Source organism: Acipenser ruthenus, chromosome 27 (assembly GCF_902713425.1).
Source record: "Acipenser ruthenus chromosome 27, fAciRut3.2 maternal haplotype, whole genome shotgun sequence".
Classification (NCBI taxonomy): Eukaryota; Metazoa; Chordata; class Actinopteri; order Acipenseriformes; family Acipenseridae; genus Acipenser; species Acipenser ruthenus.
In genome coordinates this window covers 14288745-14300983 of record NC_081215.1, presented here as the reverse complement: position 1 = coordinate 14300983, position 12239 = coordinate 14288745, and the positions used below count along the sequence as shown (strand labels likewise).

Sequence of the window (12239 nt, the reverse complement as noted above, 5' to 3'; positions counted from 1 at the left end):
ACTCAGTTCTCATCGCTTACCCACAGAACAACAAAAAACAAATAAAAATGTTTACTCCTACATTTGTGACCTATATGCAGCAATGTTTTACAAACACAGTCTGAAGACATTAGTGATTGTGGCTTTTTAATTAATTTGTATGGGAAGTAATGGTGATTCAGTGAGTAGAGAAGTTGTGCTGCCATCCTGCTAGAAGGCAACAGATTATTTTATTATAATGGTTAAGATTGACTTTCATTGTGTTCCATGGTGTTTATCGCCCCCTAGTGGAGCTTTCTGGTACTGGAAACACTGCACGAAAACAGGAAGTAGAGTTGAGTAGTCATTCTGCACGCAGCCAAGCAGCTAAAAACAACGCTACGGTGCAGCTCTTTCAGTGCAGCTATTTCTTGTCACGCTTCAGCCTCGGAAAATATTTGTTTGTAAGTTCAATTCAAGCATATTGCTAGTGATGATAATATTGTTATTGATAGAATTGCTTACTTATCAATGTTAGTTGGTTACATTTACTGACGCAAATTGCCTTGCCTTTCATGTATGCCGTCAGCTGTATTAGTTTGCTCGTGCGTCATGTAAGCGAATTGTAAAACATACTATACTATAGTTTTGTTACTGTTTCTAGTGTAATATGCTCTGTTATTGTACAGAGGTGTTTGCACATTATTAGAGTAATGAAAGGAGTTGGCTAGTTGCTACTCATATGGTAATTATCTATTTGGTTTGGCGTCATGCCAGACACATGGTACCTTGGCACGTGCTTTGTATTTATGCAACTTCAACTTGAAATGTATAATGTACAGCTACAGTATGTCAATGTGAATTGAATACTAAAGTATATTCTTTTCTGTATTTTGCAGTTTCACAACATAAATGTTTTCAATATATTCGTTCAAGAAAAGTCACGCCTTGGGAGTTTTATTGAAGACTCAGTTGTTAGCTATCTGTCTAGTTTTGCATGGGAAAACAAAGTACAAAGCTTTACCTTGAAAATTTTACAAAAACATTTTAGAAAATACATTTAAAAAACTCAATCTGTCTATCTTTAGAGTTTAGCTAACAAATTCAAAAAGAAAATCTTGTAGCATGTATTCCAGACAATTGCAATACACTTATATGCAGGGAATATTCCACAAACACCTGTATGCAAATATTTAAAATGTGAAAATGTGACGCACATAGTTTTCATTTAAAATGTTTCATTATAATTGCGGACACTAAAGAGTGTTAAACAGCGGGCCTTTTTTTCAAAGCGTTTTCTCCCAGTTTTTGAAAGGAGAAAAAAAAAATCATGTTAATGTTACAAAATGAAAAACCAAACTACTTTAAAGTGTTTGAGAAAACTTCACACATATGCCTTAGTTGTTGGGTTCTAGTTGTGTAAAATGAACAGGTGTTTTACCTCTTTCAAAATAAAGAAGTCCATTAAAGACTGGAGTAAAGACTTTGAAAATATGGCCACAGGAAAGCTCAATGACTGTCAAACTACCGGATGGACTGGGGTTCCATATTGTGTAGTGCCTTTAATGAACAGCGAAAATCAATACAACTCAAAGCATTATACTTTATTATTTTTTAATAAAACAGACACTGCTGAGTCCTACCTCATAAATGGACTATGGCTCACTAGAAAAAGAAAAAAGTGTTGACGCAAGCAAGGCTTCTACACACAAACCAGGGGGATGAAGTCAAGGACTTTAGTTTTTCCACACAAAACAAATGGTTTGAATTTTTTAAAGGAGAGCTGCAGCTTTCCCTGATACAGACTGACAAACTTTCTGGAGATTTCTTCCTACTATCCCTGTGATCCACCAATCACAGTCTCTTACAGGATTGCTAGCCAAGACTATACAGCGTGATATCACCTCCCCCTCCCCTTCATTGTGATGAAAACCCATTGGTTAATTAATTGCTTATTTATTTATTACATTTTATTTCGGCATATACTTATTTGTTATAAAAATGCAAAAAAAAAACTTGATAAAGAATGATGAATGCATAGAAAACTGCAAAAAGTACTGTGCAAAACTAAAAGTACTGTGCAAAACTAAAAGTACTGTGCAAAACTAAAAATACTGTGCAAAACTAAAAGTACTGTGCAAAACTAAAAATACTGTGCAAAACTAAAAATACTGTGCAAAACTAAAAGTACTGTGCAAAACTAAAAATACTGTGCAAAACTAAAAGTACTGTGCAAAACTAAAAGTACTGTGCAAAACTAAAAATACTGTGCAAAACTAAAAGTACTGTGCAAAACTAAAAGTACTGTGCAAAACTAAAAATACTGTGCAAAACTTTTTTTTTAATAGGCCCCAACATAATTCACGGTCGTGCAAAATATCACAGAAAACGTTAAATCTGTTTTTGCACCATACTTAGCATATACAATTGGCCTATACATTTTGTTTTGTCTGAAAGAAACATTTTGTCAGTCCATGCTTACCCTAACTAAATGTAAATGAATAACCTGGTGGACTGTTTGCCTTTGCATTCCAATGAACATATGCATGACATGTGCTGACTGCTTGTGTTGCTGCATCTTTAATTGCTGTTTGTTCATCTTTGTATGAAATAGTTTCTCCTCCCCTGTAAAGTTACATGGAGATTTATATGTAGCGCAGATTTTTTTCCAAGTAAAGGAAACTCTTTTTTTCCTCAATGACTAGCGCTATACTAACACAGCTGGTCTTGTAGTCGGTAACATGACTTTGGAAACATTTTTACTGTTAATTACATGCCTGATTAAACCCGTGGATTTTAAAATGCAATATCCATAACAACGAAGTTATTTTTCTGTGAACTAGGATAAGCTCCAATTATAGTGGTAGGCGGTCCACTCCTAAGCAGTCAGTGTATATAAACTTCTTTAAAAATAATACAAGCAGCGTTTTCTCTTTCAGGTTCCTGTCCGCTTAGTTCACTCCAGGAAGGCTAACAGGCTTTCAATGTTCGAGAATTTCTGACAAGTAGTAATTTAAAAAAGAAAAAAAGTATTTGCTACTGTGTAACTAATTACCTATTGAATGAGGTGACATTAATAGACTTTGCTTTTTTGTTTTACAATAATAAATCATCTGACAGGCACAAGTGCTTAATATCTTTCACACCATGAAATATAAAAAGAGAAGGGGAAACATTACACAAGCGTACTTCTGAAATATTAATAACCATCGCTGTCTTGCTGTGTGGAGGGTATTGATTAGTGTTTCAGTGGAGCAATAATTTCTACATCTAATAAAATTATGATATTCATAACAGCATCCTTTATCTTTAATGACAGGTTTAGGATTGAAAACCTGGAGAGAAGCTGCGTGGGTTTGCTAAAGTGGGAGTTTAAGAAAGAAATATTTAATAATCCAATGTATTTCCAGTCATTCCCGTTTCAATTGAAATGCATTTAAAATAAATGGTGAAAATGACATACGAATCTCTTTCACTTCTTCCTCATCTCTTTCTCTGATGTCAGTTTACTTTCTCCCACAATGTTTGTACACTCTTCATGACTATACCTTCAGGATCTACTGTTTCTGTGGTTATATAAAACTATAAATAAATAAATTAATTAATTAATTGAAAAAATGCATATTGTGGCAGAGTTACAGACAGGATGTATGTAAGCTTAAGGATGAAAAGAGCTGTTTCCATAGGAACAGCAATGACAATGGGTTGACCACCAGGGGATAGTTACAGAAACTGAACACCAGGATACAATAGAATGATTGGGGGTGGGGTAGGGGAAGTGGAAGTGGAAGGTGTACTACGGGAGTGGAGTGGAGTTGAGTGGAGTTCAGTTCAGTGTGTTTAAAAAAGAGTACTGTGAGGAAATTTGCAACTGTGCTGTAAGTGCTATCTGCACATCTAGTGTCAATAAACACTGAAATACAAGACGGTCAAACAGCTAAGCTGTACTGCCTAATAAATGAATAAACAGTGTGTAGCTGCAAGGATTGCTTTAGACTCCATGTTTAAGCTAAACAATGTCCTTAGCAAGTGGCATCAGTATTGGGGTTCTCAAGTGTGTGGTCAGCCTCCTTGCACCCCAGATTATTACACTATAAAGAACCTGTGCTAAGGAATGTCTTTATCAAGTTTCAGCAGAACTGGATGTCGTATAAACTGCTGGACAGACAGACAGCCTCCATATATCCCCGCATTATAATACACTCAATAATTTGTACTGAAGAATGTTGACTGTAATGTGAACATGTTCTGTACCTAATATAAAAGAGCCTATTATTGTTGTTAACCACTCACAAAAAAAACAGACACAGATACTCACAGGCTGTCAGGCTTCAGAGCTATGCATTATCATCAGCACCTCTAGAAGCTGAAGCAGCTCACTACACAAGCTGTGCCTACTGCCTACAGTACCACCTGGCTGTTCTACAGAGTTTTTCTGTGTTGGCGCTCAATAGCTGCCCCTATGCCAGCGGGCAGGACAAGTGGCACTTGACCACCTTCCCCCAAAACATAGAGTTTAGTTTTTGGTCCTGCCTAGTTCAAGGAGCTATGACGCTGCCCGATGTATTTGACAATGTATTTATGATGAATGTGGATGCCAATATTTGATGCAAGACTGCCACCCTGTATTATAAGCAGCTCTGGTGCTTTGTGAGACTGATTGTTTCATGAGATTAACTGCGGATTCAGAGATCTGGATGTTGGGAGATGTTTGATCGAGTACAGCATGAGGTCCTTGAACTCTGAACATGGATGCGGTAGGGGGTAATCCTGAAAACAGTGCATGGAATTTCTGAAAATTAAAATGAGAGAGAGTCAGCGATTATGTTTTTTGAACCCGGGACATGATTTGTTTGGATTCTAAAGTTCCCCAGCACTGAAACCCAGGTGAGCTTTCTCATGAGCTTCATGATTGCAGGGGAAGAGGATCTGCCCTTGTTGATAATAGCTACTGTAGAGGGGTTGTCGCAATTAAATGTTATGATCTTTTTTGACCATTTATGCCCCCAGATTACGGCCGCAACAATAATAGGATACAATTCAAACAACGTTGAAGATTGCTCTGTGGAAGGAAGGGACTAGATCTCGGGAGGCCAATTCCCGTCGAACCACTTGGAACCTGAGATACCACCGAAGCCCTGAGAGGGGGCAGCATCGGTATAGAGACTGAGAGAGTCTGCAGAGTTAGGTAAGTCATTGTAGAATAAGGAAATGCCGTTCCAGTTGGAGAGGAGGTGGGACTATAGGTTGATATCGGCCCGGCATCCTGCATTGATATTAACATAGAGAGAGGAGTTTGTGTTTAGTACAAAATGTTCTGTCCTGAAAGGATTTTAAGCCTTTTCTTGCCTGAACATTTGCGAATTGCGACCCCCAGTGGACTAATATGGAATGATGGGAAGGGGGTTGGGAAATGGGCCGATTATGAAACCTTTGGAAGTTTCTTTCTTGAGCAAAATATCAACAGAATCGGGATCGTTTAGAGCAGATCTTAGGTTACAGCAAATGTGGGAAACAGAGGGAGGAGTTAAGATACCAGTGGGGAAAACATCATTGAGACCTGAAATAATTACAAAAACTCTATCTGGGTGATGTATGAGGGTGACCACCAGCGCTACTATATTGATGGGGATGGACGGAAGTCATTTCTGCGCATACGCAGTGCGGGCGGGTCTGGGACAGACGCATTTGCTGTGGCTATCGCTGCAGAAACTACAGATGTGGAGAAAAGTACATGGGGAATATGCACAGACTTTCTCATTAAAGTGATTACAAATTTGTCTCGTTAGATTGGTCTGGGTAAATGAGCAGTGAAGGAACCTGTGACTGGCGAGGTAAATTAACTGAAAAGTGTGGTTGGAAAGAACTACAGCTTGGAACTTCCGGCGAAACATGGGAATGCATTTGCTGGTTTAAAGTGGACTGGGCTGAAAGGGGGCAGAGGTTAGTTTTGTGGAAGCTGGAGCTGAAAATCATACAAGTGAAAGCTCTAAGGCCGGCGGAGTGGCAACAAAGTAGCTAGAATTAGATTTATGTCCCTACCTTCTTGAATTTGAGTCCACAGTTTGCTGGAGACTAAGGCTGGTCTGGGCAGCAAGGAAGCTGGGTTGTGGGAATCGGAGCTGGCTACTGCTGTAGAAAGAGTAAAAGAAGGGCTGGTAATGAGTGAGTTTGAATAGGGCGCGGCAGCGTGAAGCTGAGATGGAGTGGCAATGAAAGATGCAGAAGGACTGAGAGGTAAGGGATGGTGTTCAAGGTAAGAGAGACATTTATCCAGCACGGAGACTGAAGCTTGAATCGTTTGCAGGGCTTGGAGGATGTCTGCATTGGAGACGGAGCTGGCATGAATGGGGAAGTTTAGGATGATGTCGGGTAAATCCGACCCGGACTGGGGAGCTTGAACGGTGGAGGCATCGACAACTGGAGATGGGAACAGAGACTTGGAGGTTGATGCATCAGATTGATGAGATCCTCACAGGAAACACCAGCGCTGTAAGAAATGTTCCTGGAGAACAGGGTATTGAGAAGCTGAGGAATTTTCCATGACTGATATTTCCTCTTTTTATTGGTGTAAGCGCGTTGAAGAGACAGCCGAGACATTCTCTTGAGGCTCGGAGTTGCTGGGCTCTCAGGAGCCGAAATGCGACTTTCAGATCAAGGAGTCGAATACATAGTGCCAGGTAAGCGAACCAAACAAAGAAACGACAGGGGTTTGTGGACAGAGAGACCTATTTAACTGGTTCAATTGGTAACGTATGTGATTGATGGGTGGAGTCTCCTTTCGGAAAGACAACACGTTTCCAATTCTTAAAAGCTATTTCCCCATCACTAATATCGATGACGATAAAGAAATGTTTTGTTACTTTTTTTCTCTGTGCAATTAAAAAATCCTAGGAGACCAAAAGAAATAGAATTAGCACTGCAATCCCACTGCAATTGAAAAGGAAAAACAATCTCAGTCAGTCACAGAGCTATAGAACACCTCCATTCAGCTGGCATTAGGAATGAAGAATAGAACCACTAATGACTTAGAGAATGACATACGACACCTTTCCATAGACACAGGGAAAACTACAAGAACACTTCTTCTGTCACACACAGGTAGAGAAATTGTAAAAATAAAACTAACAGCTTCTGCTGCAGTGAAGTGATATATGGGAGCAGGAGGTAGAGTATTGATCAGGGGACAGCAGGGAGACAGATGCTACTGAGTGCTGGAGTTTGCTGCTGAACTTGCCTCCTTGCAATCCTGTTTGTCTGTTTATGAAGGTTGCAGATGTTGATTAATGCCGTTCCTCTGCCTTTCGTCTCGGAGGATTTTGTTAGCACTGTAACAACTTTGTAACACCTGGGACTGTGTTTTTGCCATCTAAAAAGCAATACAATAAACAAAAGCAATAGACAAAGGGTAGTAAGGGGGCTCTAGCTTTCAAGAATTTCACAGTTTTTCCAGTCAGGATATATACACCCCACCTCCTATCCCCTCCCCTGGAATATACCATTCTGGAAACACATAAAAACTATTTACAAGGCAAATTTAAAACCAGCATTATTGTAATCCAGGGAATCCATATGGTAAATCACTTGTTAGCATTTAGGCTTGTAGCGGAATACAGGATTGGAAAGGGATATCTGTGTTACAGAGAGAAGCACTTTGGAATGAGTAGTCCTGTGAGTAACAACAGTAAATCAGCCGTGGCGCTGCATGCAAGTGAATCTCCTAATATACACTACATACATTACACTTCAGTACTTCCTCTTAACCAAATAAATTGTATTGGTTCTCACAGAGTAGGACTTTAACAATAATCCATGATGTCACCAGAAGTGGGCAGAACTAAAACTGGAAGTGGCAGAAAGTGCATTCCAGCAGTTCAGCTAGGACAAACCCCCACAGCACACAATTTGTAATGAATGGTATTTATTTAATGATTATGGTGTATGTTACAAGATGGGAGATTTGGCCCCTAGCCCACTTGGTTTGAGGAGCCATCACCTGGCTGTTAGGATGAGACAATAGGCCCCCTATAGTTCCCTGTAGACAATGAAAAGAGGCATTTTAAGTGACAGTTCCATTTATATTTATATTGTTTCCGATTGGCTGAAAGGTCATGTATGAAGCAGGCCAGGCGCTTGATCTTGCTTACAGTCTTGGTCAGGTTTTATTAAACAGTGACTCCAATATACAGGCTTAGCAATAGCAGAAACACACAAATTAATTGGCCAGCAGATAGTATATAAACTGTGGTAGGATTAGAGTAAGAAAATAATAAAAGTAAAGGGAAGCAGTAGAAAGCAATCTGCACTCCACCACATCTCCTGCACAACAAGCTCCTCCTCCTTTTCTCCCAGCATTCTCTCTCCTCTCTCTAGCTACGGGAGCTGTTAAGGTACAAAATAATATACGTACACTAACAAAATCAAACTAAATATTGTAATTACTGCTAGCTTCATTATAACGGCTCAGATAATGTATATAGAGGTGCAGTCCTTCCACCCGAACTGGAGTTTAAAATGTACATTTCTGACTCTGAAATGAAAAGACTGGGCTTTCATGTTCATTAACATTTAAGGATTTTGATTGAGAGACCTAATGTGCATTTTAGCACGCTTTACAGCACTGGGGATTCACCCTGGATTACATCAAACATGTATCTGTGTTTATAATCCAGGAGTGATGCAATTCAGGTGGCATATAAATGCAATAAGAACCATTCTGAATGATAGCAAGCATCCAAGAAGAAAAAAGTGACTCTTTAAACTAACCTCAGAGATATTGGCCACTAATCATTTGTTTGCTTTCTTACATGAAGAGTTTATTTAAGTATATCTTTTTTTTGTTGCATCAAAATGTTATTTTACCTTTCAATTGTGTGAGTTGTTTCCTATGTCAATTGGCCAATCTATGTCTGTTCCCTATGTCAATCGGTCAATCTATGTCTGAATTGTAAATAGTACGGTGTAGTTTACTAAAGTTAGTGTTAAAAATACTAACTTTATCACCTTTTGATTTTACACATACAACATTAATAACAACACTTTTAAATGTTGTATGAGTACACAAAACAGCTTTAAAATATCTACTGTTAACAGTACACCTTGAACTGATACAAAGCACTTGAACCTGGCAGTCGCTTTATCCTGGGCCTACCTTCCATACTACAGTTGTCTTATAAACTGCTGGAGGCTGGCTGGTTGGAGAATGAAAAGCAGCTTCTGTGTCACCTGTGACAGGAAATGTGATGATGGAGCTTGATTCCAGTGCTGCCGATTGTGAGTCCACATGATTACAATTTCCCCACATAAGCATCAACACCCAGGTGGCTGCAAGCCCCATCACAGTTTCCAATTGAAATGCACTCGGTCTGCTTTGTGAGAAATGTACCTGTGCAAGCCGGAGTTACAAATGGAAAGCACTGAACTGTGAATATTACATCTTGTAGCTGTTGAATGTGCATACATTCTAGAAGTCTGTAAAACCACCAATATGGTGCATGTTACACAGGCAGAAGGCACAATATATCACAAAGATACCAGTATCCAGCAATTGGATAACCAGCTCAATACCTTTACAGCCACTGGTTTTGATGGCCTACTTCCAATCTAAACCCGACTCAATGGGGTAATAACCCAGGCTTTTAAACCAATTTGCTTACCCCATATTAGCATTATAACTCTCACAAGCCTGTCATCAGTTTGCCATTTTACTAACAGTATTTTATTTTTTGACTCATGTGTATTCAGTTCATCCTGCTGTTATACTGTGAGGCCATGATGAACCCGGTTTTGATGACCCTAAACATGTTTGCTCCTGATTTTGATTAAAACACTTTTGCCCTTCAGTGCATTTCGATTTGGCCTTGTCTTTTTTATTTACATGTTAACTGCAAGCGATTTTGATACCTCTGCAAAGGGAGGGACTCTTATGTGTCAAAGCGACTACCTAAATGAGAGACACACATACAGTGTGAAGCCAAGACCAAGGTCAGCACTCCCCAGCTCCTGTAAGTGAGAAGGATGTGGGTTGTGTTTTCTCTTTAATATCAGAATAGCTGGTCCAGCATATGTATCATTTAAAGTAGCTGATAAATATTAAGCCTAACACCCATGCTTCCAGGTACTGCTGGATAGCAATGCAAAAAACATTATGTGTAGAATGTCTTTTTAGACTTGCTAAATATGTAAAGTGACGCAGTTAGGCCTGTACGCCATTGAAAAATCTACGAATACAGAATGCTGAGATACTGCTTAGTATAATAATAGTATTCTATGAAAACTGCATGGAAAATCCTAATGTAATGTTTCTGAAACAAAGATTGCAGGGATTAAGGATACGATCAGTTTGCTGGAAACTGAAGAAGTGCCAGAATCTCGTTGCTGCGTTCGTGGTATATACCAAAGCTTTAACTGGGTTGGCTGAACAAGCCACCTCCATCACAGGAAGCCTATAAGAGGAAGTGCCTGAGCAGCCAACTCTCAACATTTTCCTTTTCATTTCTGTCTTGAGAGGACCAGCTATTCGGGTGAGATTATTCCTTTGCCTTGCTTTATTTTTTTGTAGTTTTCTGATATTCGCAAAAAAAATATTTGTTATGTTGTGTTGTCTGCTTATTAGGCCTGTGCCGAGCAACGAGTACAAACTAATATGCATGACGATTACGGGCAATTTCCAGAGTACGAGGAATACACAAGTTATTTTTATATTACACAGAGAGTAAAAAAACTATGTAAAAAAATTGATTGAATCAGCTCCCTGCTCCAATATGGCAGTGACAACTGTAAATCTCAAGTCTAGACACGTTTTCCATTAGGGGCTGTCTAAAATTCTTAGCATTTTCTCAAAGTGTACAGTGGGTATCCATAGTTACCATACTTGGTTTAGAAATACATTTCTAGTCTGTAAATAAGTCTGACGAAGGCTTTTATGCTAATTTGGAAAAAAAAGAACACACTTGTCACCACATTGTACGAAATTCACTATCACTAAGAACTGTGTTTGTGTTTTGTGTTTAGTGTTGGTGTGTAAAACTGGACTTTTTGGTTATGGGTCAAACCCTGGGAATTACAAATACCGAGTGATACACGCCGCTGTATCACTCCAACATTATTATTTACAGGCATTTGCCAGAAGGCTCTGGACATTGTTAATTAAATCAATAAACACCCTTGCACCTGGAAACCATTGTCTGTCTTTTATATTCGCTCTGCACTGCACTCACCTGTATTCACTCACCACTTTGCCACAGTACCACATTCATTTTTTATTTGAAAAAACCACAGCACAAGCTGTATTTATGTAATTTGATAAATTCCAAATCAATATTTCTTCACAGAAAAACATGTACATTCTTTGTTTTGGCTACAAACTGCTGTGTCCTATTTTGAGGACAGTCAAGTTAGACACCAACTATGAAGCTCAGCTTTATCATTACTGTGGGTAGGAAAACACCAAGAAATTGACCATTTCAGGCTTCAGTTTCTTATTGTATATTGAGGCATCATAAAAGCACCCGAAGGGCTACATTTGTAGAATTAACAGTTACATTTAGACTAACAAGGTAGATGCCAGCTAAATGCTCCAAAAATGACAAAGTATTCTGTCCTCAAATGAGAACAATGGCACTTAATGGGTTACTAATCATTGTTAAATGCAGTCAAGCCTTCACCTTTCTCATGCACTAAACCCTCTGGATGAATAGACAAAGGCATTCTCGCAAGCGTTTTCATGCCCTGCATTCACCATAAAATACTTAATTGCAGGAAGCTTATTGTTTCTCTGGCACAATTATTCTGTGACATTAATACAAAGCATCTTCAGATAAATGATCATTCATTTAATTGAAACGGGTAATTGCTGTTGTCATCAAACACTTCAGAAATCAGAGCTTCAAAAGCTCTCACTTGATTATTTAATTAAAGCTCTGAATTAAGATTTAAAAGCTGCTGAAGTGAATGTACTGTTTAATTACTATGGCAGTCCTTTCAGTACGCTGCACACACAAACAATGCTAAATTCAATGTAAAGATTTGCTGTGGTATAGTAAACTTACAGTACCGTTTAATTTGGCCCTTGTTACTGCATAGGCCTGTATCTTTTAATTTAATTTAGTGTAGTTTTGCATATTTCTCTATTTAAATGTGTCTGTCTGGCTGTAGTGTGTGGTAAGGTTTTGACTAGGATAATGTCAATTCGAATGGTTTGCTTTGCCATGTTTTGAGTGTGTATTTCTGTTTTGTAATGTTTGTTTTTGTTTTATGGTCACTGTTTTGTCCTGTTTCTT

At 38.8% G+C, this 12239-nt stretch overlaps 1 long non-coding RNA gene across 1 annotated transcript; it reads left to right on the top strand.

The window, feature by feature from the left end:
- Nucleotides 1-268: 268 nt before the first annotated feature.
- Nucleotides 269-11114, top strand: LOC117431950 (uncharacterized). Its single transcript, XR_004548741.2, has 3 exons — nucleotides 269-422; nucleotides 4969-5146; nucleotides 6266-11114. It is a non-coding gene; the product is annotated as an uncharacterized LOC117431950 (long non-coding RNA).
- Nucleotides 11115-12239: the final 1125 nt, after the last annotated feature.